The following is a 13,139-nucleotide window of genomic DNA, read 5'->3' as shown; positions in this document are numbered from 1 at the left end:
GGGGGGGGGGGGGGGGGGGGGGGGGCGGTCCGAGTTTCCTCTTAGCTTAAAGCAGTGATTCTCAACCAAGGGTGTGTGTAGATGAAAGAGGAGCCCTAAATTGAAGCAGTGGGCTCTTAAAAACACCCGAATGTACCTGCTCCTCCAGCAGTGGAGAGGGGAGGGTGAGCTGCCGGCAGGCAGAGTGGTCCCTGGGCTGCAAGGGGGGCTAGTGTTTCCCTCTGCAGCAGCGGTGGTCCCCCCTAGGCAGCATCCGCCCACAGGCACCTGGCTCAGTTGGTCCTGGGGGGCACTGCAGCTGCAGAGGGAAGCACTGCGCCCCTGTGCAGCTCAGGCAGGCAGGGGAAAAAAAGAAAGAAAAAAAAGTCAGGCTCACCACTTTTTTTTTTTCTTGTGCAAAGCCTGCCTTCCCGGACTGCTGCCAGGCTGCCTGTATGGGCTTCCTGCAGAGCCCAAAAGCCCGATGCTTCATTTTGAAGCTGTAGGGTGCAAACTAAAACTCCTCAGAGGAGTTTTAGTTTGCTGCACCAAGTCATTTAAGGCACTTTACGCTGCTGATGTTGCTACAGCAGCTGGAATTAATGCGCAATACACTGCTGAGGCATGCAAACACCAACACCATTAAAGTGGTGCAAAAGCATTTAACCCGCTTTAAAGTGTTGCACCCATATGCCCCTCATTCCATCTACATGTGGCCCAAGGTGCCACAGCAATATTAGCACTGTTAGGTGTGCAAACACCTAACCACCTTTAATTCACAGGATAAATCTAGAGATTTCAAATAGGAATCTGTAATTTCCAAAACATTCTGACCTGTTTTAGCCTTTCTGAGTTTTTTGCAAGAGAAGAATTGCTTTGGGGTTTTTTTTTCCCTCCATGGAAAAATAAGAGTGAAAGCTAAGAGCTGGCATTTTCTGAGAGGTGCTTTGAGTCTAACAAGGGGTACCTTCAGTCTCAAAAGGTTGAGGACCACTGGTTTAAAATAAAATGTGGCACTGTTCTTTTGTAGCTAGAGATGGCTGAGATTAAGCATGACAAATCTGAATACCCAAACTCGGAGGGCAAGGGGTGGCATCTGCAGCTGCATCTGATTTTGGCTTGCAGGTCTGAAGCCTCTAACAGTCTAATCCAAAACACTTAACCATTATGGAGAAGTTCAAATCCAGATGAAACATCTGGGTCCTGATCTCAATTCCAAATCTCATTAAAAAAAAAAAAAAAGAACACGTGCTTAAAAAAAACAACTAACCCATATAACAAGCAGGACCCCGGGCTCCAAATACCCCATGAAGATGATACTGCTGATCAGTCGGTCCTAAGGACAGGGAGTGAACCATCTTTCAGCTCTCACATTTATAAATTATTTATTTCCCTCCACCTGCGCCTGGAATATCAATCTGCTGCCTGAAATCTCCCTGCCCATGTATGAACGGCTTCCGTGGAATCCTCCGCTCACCTGTTGGGAGCGTGGCTAGGAAGCAGTACCTCCAAAACCAGATCTGCCCCTAGTGGGAAAGAGGCATAAAAAAAAAATTATATTACAGCATTCACTCGGAGGATGGCACAGATCATCTGTGCAGCCGCTGATTAGATTTGTTTGGCTTCCTTAGACGGGTCTGTCCAAGCCTGTAAGCTGCAAAGCTTATCTATGAAGAGAGGGGGTGGGGGTCTACCCAGAAAAAAGGGCAAGTGTTATTAAAAGCATGCACACAGATTGCAGCCTCTGGTTTGGACACGGTGCAACACACAGTGTGCGTCTTTGTTTCGTGTCAGTTTGCATGGAGAAGGGAAGGGGATCTCTCCCTCCTTTCAGCCTCCCCATCAAATATAAATGTCCCTGATATATTCCAACCCCTGGCTCCCTGAACACTGGCCTAGTGAGTCACTAGGACCCTGGAGATGTCCTAGCTTGGCAGCAGCAACGGCTGGTGAGCAGTGAGCATGTGCAGAGTGGATATGATATCTTGCTGCTTGGTTAGTTACTGATATAAACAGCTGGAGGTATTGAAGTGCAGAGCTTAGATACAGGCAAAGCACTGAGGGGGTACTCCGGAGGATTACAGCTCTGTGCACTGAAATCTGGGAGACAGAAGAAGGATTAGTGAGGAATGGCAAGGAGAGCAGGATTTATCAGCTTTTCAAATATGCATTACAGCTTTTTATAATATTTCACTGGATTGTCTAGGACTTTGCCTCACTAGAAGAGGAGTTCCTTGACCAAAAAAGAAAGGTGAGGGATTTCTTTTTTCCCCCCAACCTCCTCCTACTATTCCTTGCACAGTTGCATTACCTCCCTCTGCAAGCTATTCGCCTGCTTGCTATTATACAAGGGATAACTAGACAACTTTTTGCAGATGCCGGGGCATTAACATGCAACACAGACCGAAACGGCCGTGCGATTTATTAAAATGATCAATCCCATCTCAAGTATGCGGGGCTCAGCTGCGTTGTTCGCAAAGACTGCAGGTTGCTGCCAGGAAGCCCTTCCCCGAGCTGGTTAGAGAGATTATACTTAAAAAGTAGGAATGAATAGCATGTATGTGTGTGCTTGTGTTGGATCCCACCGCAAAGCAGGCTGTTAAAGCAGTGTTTCCTTAAGCAGTTTCACCTGCCCCACTGTATTGTAAAATATATTCTAATCATTTCCAGTGGGCAGCCGTTGCAGTTAATTAGGTATTTAGGGCTTTGCCAGAAAGGACTTGCAATTTTTTACATCTTTTGTGTTATGCATATATGTTGTTTTGATGTTAGTGTATATTATTGCACATTTAGCTTGTGTTTAGCTGTCATGGGATGATCCAGCTCTAAATACAGTGCATTTTCTACAACGGTCTCTTGGAAAACTTCAGCCTGTAGCAGTAGAACCATATTGGTTTTCAAAAACTGCACATAAAATGTCATTTTGTGTGTGTTCACTTGAGTTTTGAACCTCAAGGAGACGCATATCCTATCAATGTGATTTACTTTGTACTAAAATACTTTCCAAACTCTAGAAGAATGGGGGTTGGTTTTTTTTGGAGATAGCTCTCCTGATTTTCTCTTTTCTTTTTAAAGATCTCTGATAGATGACACACATTATGTGCCTTTAGAGTATACTCCTCTCTCCCTAGAGTGCATGCACATATGGATATCTTGTTTATTCCACACTGGTGTGGATTCAATCTACCTGATAATTGCATGATTTTTATCACCGACCTAGAAAAAAAAGTGTTGAGTGGTGGGTTCACAAAAATACAGCATATCACTCTGGCACATTTTATATTACTAACCTGTCATTCTAACACTTTCCAAGCCAGTATCCTGTGTCACGCTAAACGTTTTTTAACTTACCACTACCTTCAACACAATTCCCTGCCATTCCTGCTACCAGGGTAGTGAGGGGGTCATGCTGTTATTTTCTAGACCTACCTTTACTTCTGATGATAAACTAACCTTGGGTAAATGGAGCAACCAATTAGAGAGCTGTTACGATCATATCCACTCAGTTAAAAGCTGACTTTACAACCCACTTGGGTTGAATCTCTGCTCTGTTTTGGGATATCACCATTTACTTAAGTAAATTAATTTCATACCTTATGACACCGCTTTTATTGTACACTCTGTGGGCAACTCCCATTCAGTATAGCAAGTACAGACACAGGTATGTTATGTAGCTTATGAACTCTGTACATTTTTACTGCCTGATTGCCTCTCATCTCTGCATAATTTTTGTTTACTGCTTTCCTTAGGTCACAGCTCATGATTATTTAAGAGCTTTAACACAATGCCAATGTTGAAAGATAAGTTGCAGTTGGATTTCATTTTATAGCATGTTCCAGTCAACAATAATATGAGAAAGAGGTAAACTCAATATGTGCAGCCGGAAAACACAGGGAATGTTGGCAGCTTCTGCCTCTTTTCCAGCTTGCCGATGGACTCAATGTTGTACTTAAAGTAACACCACAACCGTAGATTTCTACTGAGAGCCACCACTCACAAGACAGGCATGTGTTTTTGTCACCTCTGAAAGTGTCAGCATAGATATGCCACCTGGGGGACTAAGACTTCATTGATGACTTGGGTAGGAGATTTCTTTTATGGGGGGTAGGAAGAAACAGTTACAGTTAAAACAAGGGGGAAAGTCATCTAATTCCATATTGATGCATTTGCTTCTAGCTTCCCACAACTAACTGGAGGGATGGGTGCGCAGCACCTCTAAAAGTTAAAGGGGGAGGCCCAGATGTGAAGCTGCAATAAATTCAGGGTAGCTCAGTGGAACTTTATGATTTAACATCAAATGGGGAGGCTTCTTCTGAAAAGTGAAAGCCTGTTATGCAATAATAATAATTTGCTGGCCAAAACCTGGCAAGAAAAATGCATGGATCATCTCTCAGTTTTATTAGTCTCTCATTTAGAATGACTTAGATAATGCACTCAATTTCTCTGGAAAAGGGGTTGGAAAAGTTAATATATAATGATTTCTAGGATTATTTAATAGCAACATTATGTTATGTCACTCATAACCATGGGGGATTTTAGAAGGGGGAACAGTACTCCCTTCTTTAAAAGCAATGAAAACCCCCACTATAGAAAAGGTTTAGAAACGGGGTACTGAACAAGTCTTCCAGTGGACTGGGAAACTAGGAGGGAATGGGAGTGTGTGGTGGGACCAGCTCACTATTAGCCAGGCTTTTTAAAGTTAAAATCCTGGTTTGATCCCAAAGTTGCAATAACTTTGGTTTTCTGCTATACAAAAGAGAAAGCTAGAGGGAAGAAAAACAATGAATAAAGCCACTAAGCTAAGTGGCACTGAGACAGGCTAGGGTGCCTTGGTAGAGCTGCGGGTGGTAGTTTGCACAGGTCTTGCCCACAATACATCAGGCTCAAGTCGGTGATATTATTCTGGCTCACCAGTACCATGTTCATTCAGATGACTTAAAGTGCAATTAAGGAAATACTAAATGGTCCAGACCCCCTTTGGCTTAACTCAGACAAAACTCTTGTTAGGTCTGGGTGGGAAGAGGAACTGGAGAATTTGACCCTTTGGCACCTGCACTGATTTTTACCACCTCTAAATATACATTGCCAATATTTGCAGGTGCTTAAGAAAAGACCATTTGTCTCTCCATCGTAATCCTTCCTGTTTTCTTACACCGAGTCATGATCATCCCATCAGTTCCTTTGACATCAGTGGGAGTGGTGCTCTGCATGGCCAATGTCTTGAACTTAAAATTTTCAATTTAATGATTATTTGCCTGCCTCCCCATCTCACCTCTTCCTTTCTCCCAGGGAAGGAAAGCCTCTTTGAGACTTCACTCTGTTTTTAGTTTTTGCTGCTGTCATACTAACTTATACTTCTACCTTGAACTGAGCCAACCACGCATTGTAGCATTCATCATTTTAGTCCACTGTCCAACTGCCCTTGAAGTGAATGGCAAAACCCCCATTGACGTCAAAGACTTACTGGACATCTTCCCTTTGCTTGATACTTTACTTCCAGGGTCCTTCATTTCTGTTAGGAGTACTCTGAAAACAGGTCTTTTCGCTGAAGCACTTTGGACAAGCACACAATTCTGCTTTAAGATACAGTCATTACTCTTAGAGCACCTCGTTCCCACAGTATAAACCTAAATACAGTGGGTTTATACAGTATATTTATACAGTATGAACCCAAACACTTTTTAAAAGCCAATTCTAGATGAGTCATATTTGAGCATAATATTGCAACTGCTGGAAAAGTCAATTATCAGCTTATATCTTACAGACCTCTCTCATAGAAAAGTAGTTCCTTGGGTTGTTTAAAGCAAATGAGCTATTTTAATAATTCTCCTTGGAAAACATGCATTTTTGATAAAAGGGAATAGGAAGGCAGTTCAGGAAGAGACCAGACAATTTTATTCCATTTACAACAACTACCACAATACAACTTCTGAAGACAACTAAGGCTTGGAATAGTGACTATGGACCTGATGCAAAAAAACCAATGGCAGCCTATCTCGACCCCAACAGATTTTGGCTCACAACTTCAAATAGCAGGATTTTTCTTCTGAGCGGTGCTTTTGGCATTTACAATTTTCCAACTTTCTCTGAAAGCCTCCAAGAACAGTACTTTTTTTCTTTTTCTTTTTAATCTTAGGTAACAACTAGTTTCTTTTTCCCTTTGATTTGGAAGGTGGGATAATGAGAAAGTTCTTTCTGATTCTTCAGATCTCAAGGAGCACGTGAGTGCAGAGGGGGAGAATGGATGCTTGGCAACATGGACTTGATGCTCTCCTCCCTCTCGTTTCTCAAAACTCAAAAGAAAAAGCCAAACATATAGCAGAAACTATTGTGGGGTGAGCTTGCTCTTTCAATTAGCAGCACTGGCAACAGCAGATGTTTCAAAGAGTTACTCAATTGTTTCGAGTTTTAAGCTCAAAACCAGCCACACATTAAAGCTTCATTTGAGGCACTGAGCTGAAATGAACAGAGCAATTCTTCCCATTCTCAATAGTTTGGGGTTTTTTTGGTCTGCTACAGTGTATGTGTGTCTATACATTATTACATTCATCCTGACTTTTCTCCCCAATACAGCTTCAGGAAAATGACTATCTATATCAGAGAGACAGGCGGAAAGCCAAAAGCTATTTTTGTTAGGTCTTGAAATCATTTCCAAGCTGACTACATTTGTCCTCAAACAGAGCTGACAAAGTAGAGGAGAAGTGTACAAGAGAGATGCATTTTGCTAAAAATAATGTTGTTCAAGAGTCAGTCCCATTCCGTTCAGGTTCTGATACAAAATATAACCTTTCTGCTGTGCCAAAAACCCTGCATTTGCAAAAATCCTGCTGTTCTTTAGACAAGATCTACTACAGACAAACTGCAGCCTACGTTGCATTATTGACCTAAGTTTCGGTGCTGTGCAACGTTTTTAGTGACAGCCCTGAACGGAGTACAAACTTCACCTGTCAGTCACCTGACTACTATTACTCCTTTAGGTTGTCTTTTCCAGTGCCTAGGGAAAATTAATAGAACTACCCTAAGGTTACTGTGGTTACTATTTGGCTGAAAGAGTACAATAATAATATCTTTCTTTCTTTCTTTTTTTTTTTTTTTTAAAGGTACTAACACAGCTGCCTAATGCGATTTCTTGTTTTGTGGTCAATTAAAAAAAGTGGCTAGCGGCTGTCAGCTGAGGTCATTTTGGAAGCATATTATCGACCTGCTTACCCTTGTAGCAACTTCTTTACAGTGTGGCCATAAATTTGGTATTATATATATGATGAAAGGACAACAAGTGCTAAAAGAAAATCAGCAGTACTTAATGCTGTAAATGCTGCCAGTCTGATTGTTAGCCCTGACAGGGCGGAGCAAGACACTGAGTGTTGAGCAATTTGGAGGCAGACGTGCAACTAACTCTCACGTTGCTCCACACCTTGCACAGCTCAGCAATATTTCAGACACCCTAGCTACAGAGCAAAGTCTTGAAGTGGACAAGAGCAGCAGCACAGACGAGACCTTTAGAGAAAAGAAACTTGCAGGCTAGAGACTGAGACAGAGTGACACAGTCCATCTCCATAACCTGAAAGAGGTAGATCTGGTATGAGACCCTTGCAGCGCAGTCCTATAGACCAGGTTTGTCCCTTTCCAACATGGCTCTGGAAAGCATCCAGTCATAGGGAAGGATGCAGGGTTTCTGATGACTGCGCAGAGGACAAGACCTAATGGCCGGTCCATGATGGACCAGGAGGTAGGTGTGGGGTGAGGTGAGCTGCAGGAACAGGAAGGTTGGAGCTGCTTCATTCGCCATTTCACGCAACTAGTATATAACAGCAGTAACAAGTGCTCATTTGGTATTTGGGTTTTGATAATAAGTACAGAACAGTGCTACTGAGGCTAGGGGGTTGATGACTGAACTCTCTGGAGTCTTTTTATTACATTATGTGGACCACCTTACTCTTTGGGGCCCATAGGCTCTATTATTAAACAAAAATAGGACAATAATCTAATCCTTTCCTTCCCCAACGCCCCACAGCCCTCTTGTGCCATCCCAGGATGGTGGAGTGGAGCGGTTTGGACTCAACACTAACCTAAGATACTTGGTGTGTTAATGCTGGTGCCAGATTTTGAGTAATCTTTTCCAGAGGTGGCTGTTTCAGTAATGGCAGACATAATCACAGCATTGCCTAGTGTAGGAACCACACAGGACCAAATATATGCCGAGGTTCTGAAACGTTACTCAAGTTGCATGTTCTAACTTCTGGCGCATCGATAGGGCCTAAATATGGTGTTGTAAGGTGTCCTGCATGACATTTCCAGCCATGGCGAGAAGCTATAAGTACTGGACATCTCATTAGAAACCCCCAATTACCAGAATATCCTGACAAAAGCTTGCAGGTGTGAGCTATGATATGGGGCTATAGATACCACAGGGGCTCAAACACTTGCATGGTTGTCCAAGTCTAATCATATTTCTGAACATATGAAGGTTTATCTATTATGCCTGCAGTAATTTGGACAGTGCTTTCCATATGTAGGAACATGAGCAACCCGCTACTCTGGCTCAGATCTAAGGCCCATAAGTCCAATATCACATCGCTGGCAGTGGCCAGGATCAGACACTTCACAGAGAGAGGACAGTACTCAAAATGCTCTAATAGTGGAAGATTAGGAATCAAATCACCCATTGGGAAAACCTCCTCTCTTCTGTCTTATTGACTAAATTGGGTGCAGCTATGTCCTGAATTACATGAACTTATATCCTTTCATATACTGTGAGTAATGTAACAGTGGATGTTCTCACTGTCTATAAATGTTTTTAATTGCTTTTTTGAATTATATCAAAATCCTGCCTTCAGTGATGTCTTACAGCAAGAAGTTGCTGCTTAGTTATGCAGTATGTAAACAAGCATCTCCTCCTGCAAAAGCTATTGTCTTTCAATGTCATGGACTGTCCCCTTCTTCTTGTATTATGAGAAATAAGAGCACCTGATTGATCTCCTATATGCCATTCATCATTTTTATGCCTTTGTCACATCCACCCTTATTTGCTTCGGCTCTTATCTGAACATTCCTAATCCTTTCAGTCTTGCTTCATCTGGAAAGCTCTCTATGCCTCTACTCGTTTTCATTGCCCAGCTTAAAACCCTTTCCATTTTTACTATATCTTTTTTTGAGATAAGGCGACCAGAATTGATCCCAGTCTTCCAGGTGAGGCCATCCCACAGGTGCATAATACAGTCTATTTTCAAGATCGTATTCTACACCATGTTACACATCCAAACAATCTGCCTTTTTTTGACTGGCATTGCGACTGATACTCTATTTAGAAATGTTCCAATTAGCTGGCATTAAAAACATCACTGAAAGGATCATCCCTCTGAGAATGGGGATAGGCAGACAAAATGGGCTAGTTCTATTGAGGAATGAGTTTCCCTTCCATTTTGACTTTCCCCCAAGTTTAATTTCATTAGTTTTAAAGTGAACTCCGTGACAAAGATAAATTATATGTTTCCTATTAGCAGCCATCACTTTGTGTCCTTCTTATTCTTTACTTTTTAAAGCTAATGAACAAGAATGATGTACTTCAGTTCTTTTACACTTACTCTGGCAATATGACAATATTAACTTTATGGAAAAATCAAATGACATTTTTATATGTCAGTGGCACTCTGTCGTTTCCTTGCTAAAAGGAACATGTAATATTTCTTAGCTCTACATTTGCAAGAAGTGCTGAGGTGGAGTATTTTTGCCATTTGACTACAATATAGTTTCATGGCAACTATACCAAGAACAACTAAGATAATGTATGCACCTTTCACTAACTAAAAACTCGCCTGTGGCATTTTAAACTTTTAAAGTAATTAGACAGAACAGAAGCTAAGACTATGACTTTCCCATTTTCTGTTAATCCAACCAGGAAAACAGTATGTCGAATTAACTTACAGGGAATGACGACTTATTGTTGTACTGCTTTTGCATGCACATGTTTCTCACTCTAATGTGGAAAAGAGGAGCAAAAGATACAGTTGTATTAACAGATGACTGGACACGAGCAAAACTGCCATCCTCAGACATTCAAAAACTTATGAATCAAGCCTTACCTAGTCATTAGGGGAAAAGAAAAGCACAATATCATCTTGGGAATCCATGTTGTTTACCTATGTGGTATTTTTGACTGTTTAGTGTTTATGTTACACTTGTTTTGCATTTGCAAGTTTTTCTTTATTAGGACAAAAGCTTAGAATTTGCTTTGTTTAAGAAACAAAAGCTGGGATTCCCTCGTAATCACTTGAATTAATTTGATGCTTTGTGAAAACCTTAGAATATCCCAAGATTCATGAGGAAAACATGAATACTGGCACCAGTGCCCGAGGAGGGGTTTAACCACGTGGGTTCCTCCCTGCCCCACCACCGCAGGTAGCCTAAAATCTGGTCTGGGGGTTCAATGTCCATGAAATTCTTGTGATACAACTCAATTGGAGCCATGCTCATCTCCTCTGAAGTGGAACTTGTCCTTCTACATAGTTTGCATGACTTCCACCTTCGTTGCACTCCAAACAAACAAGTGACAAATACAAGACAAAAAAAATCAAGATGTCCTATGCGGCTGTTGGAATAAGGAAACAGACCTGACCCAACAGTGCCCTGACAGAGGCAGCAGCCATGATGTGGCTGCTTTTGCTTCTGGAGTGGAAGAACTAGGCGTCCTTCCACAACTGGCAGCGCCATCTCCAAGCAGGCTGGAGTTTGAACTCTGGTCAGACTCTTGCCCCCCAGACACAAGGGGCCAAACATACACTTTCTGCAAAGATATAGCTAGTATTGCTACTGAATGAACAACCTCTGCCCCTACGCTCATAGGAAACGAGCCTGCTTTCACTGGTTTGTTTTGTTTGTTTGTTTTTTACCTTGACAAAAATGTGGGCTAACTTCAGTAGAGTCAATGGAAAAATACCAACCTAAAATGGTTTAAGTGAGAGCTGAATCAGGCAAGCTGCACTGTGTTTAAGTGCAACACCTCTTTCCATTAGCACTCAGCTTCTGCAGCTGCTTCCCTAGTCTCCCCAGTTGTCCAGTGGTTCTCTCAGAACTGTAATTTAGCTTATAGTACATTGCTTTAATAGTATGCCTGTTACACAGCTGCAGGGAGAAGGCTGAAATGGTGTATTCTTCCAGAAATAAACCTTCCCTGTGATCAGCGAACACAAAGAAATGCAGGTGCACGCAGTTACTTTGTTGGACAGGTGTAAGACATTTTAAGCAATATGTTGTTAACCGTGACTTCCCCTCGGCATCTCTTTTCAGAATCACTGGGCCTTGTTACACCTTATGCTGCGAGCTGCACAAATGTTGATCAGTGTTAGTGACAGCTTAGAGTTTAGAGCAGTCACGCCCTGAGCCTAGAAACCTTCTCTGACTGTCCCCCACCTATACAGCTATGATTTGCCACTAGAAGCCTGGTGAGCAGGGGCAGGACTAGGAGCCGTAGTTGCAAGTTAACATTAGGGGGCGGGTGAGCCAGGACAGGCTTCTATCCCTGCTCTGTGGGTGGGGGCCTGAGAGATCCTGGGATACCGGAGGACTTTAGCTTGGGCAGCATCTCTCTAGGGACTGGCCACACCTTAATGAAACAGGAGCTGGGTTATGCAGATCAGAGATGATCCTGTCCTGGAGTGGCGTAACTTTAAGCTGCATAACGAGTGCTTCACAGGGGCAGGCAATATGCGGCCCGTGGGCCAAACACAGCCCGCCAAGTCATTCTATTTGGCCCGCGGGGTCCCTAAAAATTTAGAAAATTAATATTTATCTGCCCTTGGCTGCTTGTTACGCAGCCCTCGATGGTTTGCCAAAACTCAGTAAGCGGCCCTCCGCCCAAAATCATTGCTCACCCCTGGCTCAAAACCACTTTAAGGCGTTAGTGTGCAAACAACGTGGGGGGGTAAAGAGCTCCAGAAGCCACCCAGAACTACTGTGCAACAAGGCCCATTGTTATTTAGCACTTGAGCAGGGTGAAAGGTTTTTGGCAAATAGCAAATTCACTGAACAATAGATTTCGGGGAATACCAACCTTTTTCATCAGTTGAATGTAAATCTGACAAACTGTTTTGGCTGAAAGAAGGAAGGATACGAGGAAATGTGACCCATTTCCTTTTCAAAACTGACACCTGGTGATTTTTGTTTCAAAATGAGGTTTTGTTTTAAAATAGACCCAACTGTTTTTAAGCATAAACATTTAATTTCCCGGTTCGCCAAGACATTCTAGTCAACCCAAAACATACACATGTTCATATTCATTCAGGGGCTGAACTGAAAAACAAGTTAGATATATATCATCAGTTCAGCCCCTGAACCAACTCCTCCAGCCTTAGCACAGTTCCCCTCAACACGAGTGAGTACGAGTTGTGATCTCCTTGTAAGCCCCATCTTGGAAAATGTTTATAGGGTTAGATATGGTTTGGGGCGTATTGCCTCTAAACAGAACAGCAAATAACACACATGCATAGCTAGGACAGCAGGTAGGAAAATAAGAGATCTGGTGTCTACTGCTGGTTCTGCTCTGATTGGAGATGTTGGGAAGCCTTCTCTGTGCCCCAGGCTGCCCATGAGGCTCAACCAACGAAAGGTACTAGGGAGGAGTGAGCTAGTGTCAACTAAGCAAGTTTTTTTTTTTTTTGCTCGTCAGAGATATCCATTTCATGTTGTATCCTCTGCAGTGCATTTTATGCAGGTTCTCTCACCCTGCTTTGGCTTTTCAGCATTTCATCGCCTTGTAACCAGGTTTCTTCCTGAATAATCAAATTAGCGATGAAACCTTGAATTCAAGATTAATAATTGCAAATACATTAAGCCTATCTAAGCACATATCATTGTGAGGGAGAAAAAGAAAAGATCTCAAAACATTTGACTAATATAATGGCAACAATCATTGCTTTAACAATGAGGTTCTATAGCAATGAATGCAAAAGCACATTAATAAGCGCAGCTAACGAAGTCTTTGCTGTGAAGAACAAATGGCACGATGAGTGCCTGTGTGTTCAGGAACTGGCCACAAGGGTGTGCCTTACCTGACTAATATCCGCATTGACTTTATCTTGAATGTAATACGGTTTGACGTTTGTCACAATTTCCCTTCAATAGCTATGATATGCACCCGCTTTTTTTTTCTTTCTTTCTTTTTT

At 42.4% G+C, this 13,139-nt stretch overlaps 1 protein-coding gene across 3 annotated transcripts in view; it reads left to right on the top strand.

Moving 5' to 3' along the window:
• The first annotated feature begins 1,993 nt into the window (after positions 1–1,993).
• WSCD1 (WSC domain containing 1) overlaps positions 1,994–13,139 on the top strand; it is a 64,890-nt gene continuing 53,744 nt past the window's right edge. Inside the window, exon 1 of one of the 3 annotated variants that reach the window (XM_019511019.1) lies at positions 1,994–2,230. The gene's annotated coding sequence lies outside the window, so the exon portion shown is untranslated. Of the gene's footprint in view, positions 2,231–2,375; positions 2,520–6,227; positions 6,315–13,139 lie in introns of those variants that run through there. The other 2 variants (XM_019511020.1, XM_019511021.1) reach the window with 2 other exon arrangements.

Source organism: Gavialis gangeticus, unplaced genomic scaffold (assembly GCF_001723915.1).
Source record: "Gavialis gangeticus isolate Ggan-Ray unplaced genomic scaffold, GavGan_comp1, whole genome shotgun sequence".
In the NCBI taxonomy this organism is placed as follows: domain Eukaryota; kingdom Metazoa; phylum Chordata; order Crocodylia; family Gavialidae; genus Gavialis; species Gavialis gangeticus.
The sequence above is the reverse complement of the archived record's forward strand: the minus strand, read 5'-3'. Positions and strand labels throughout refer to the sequence as shown.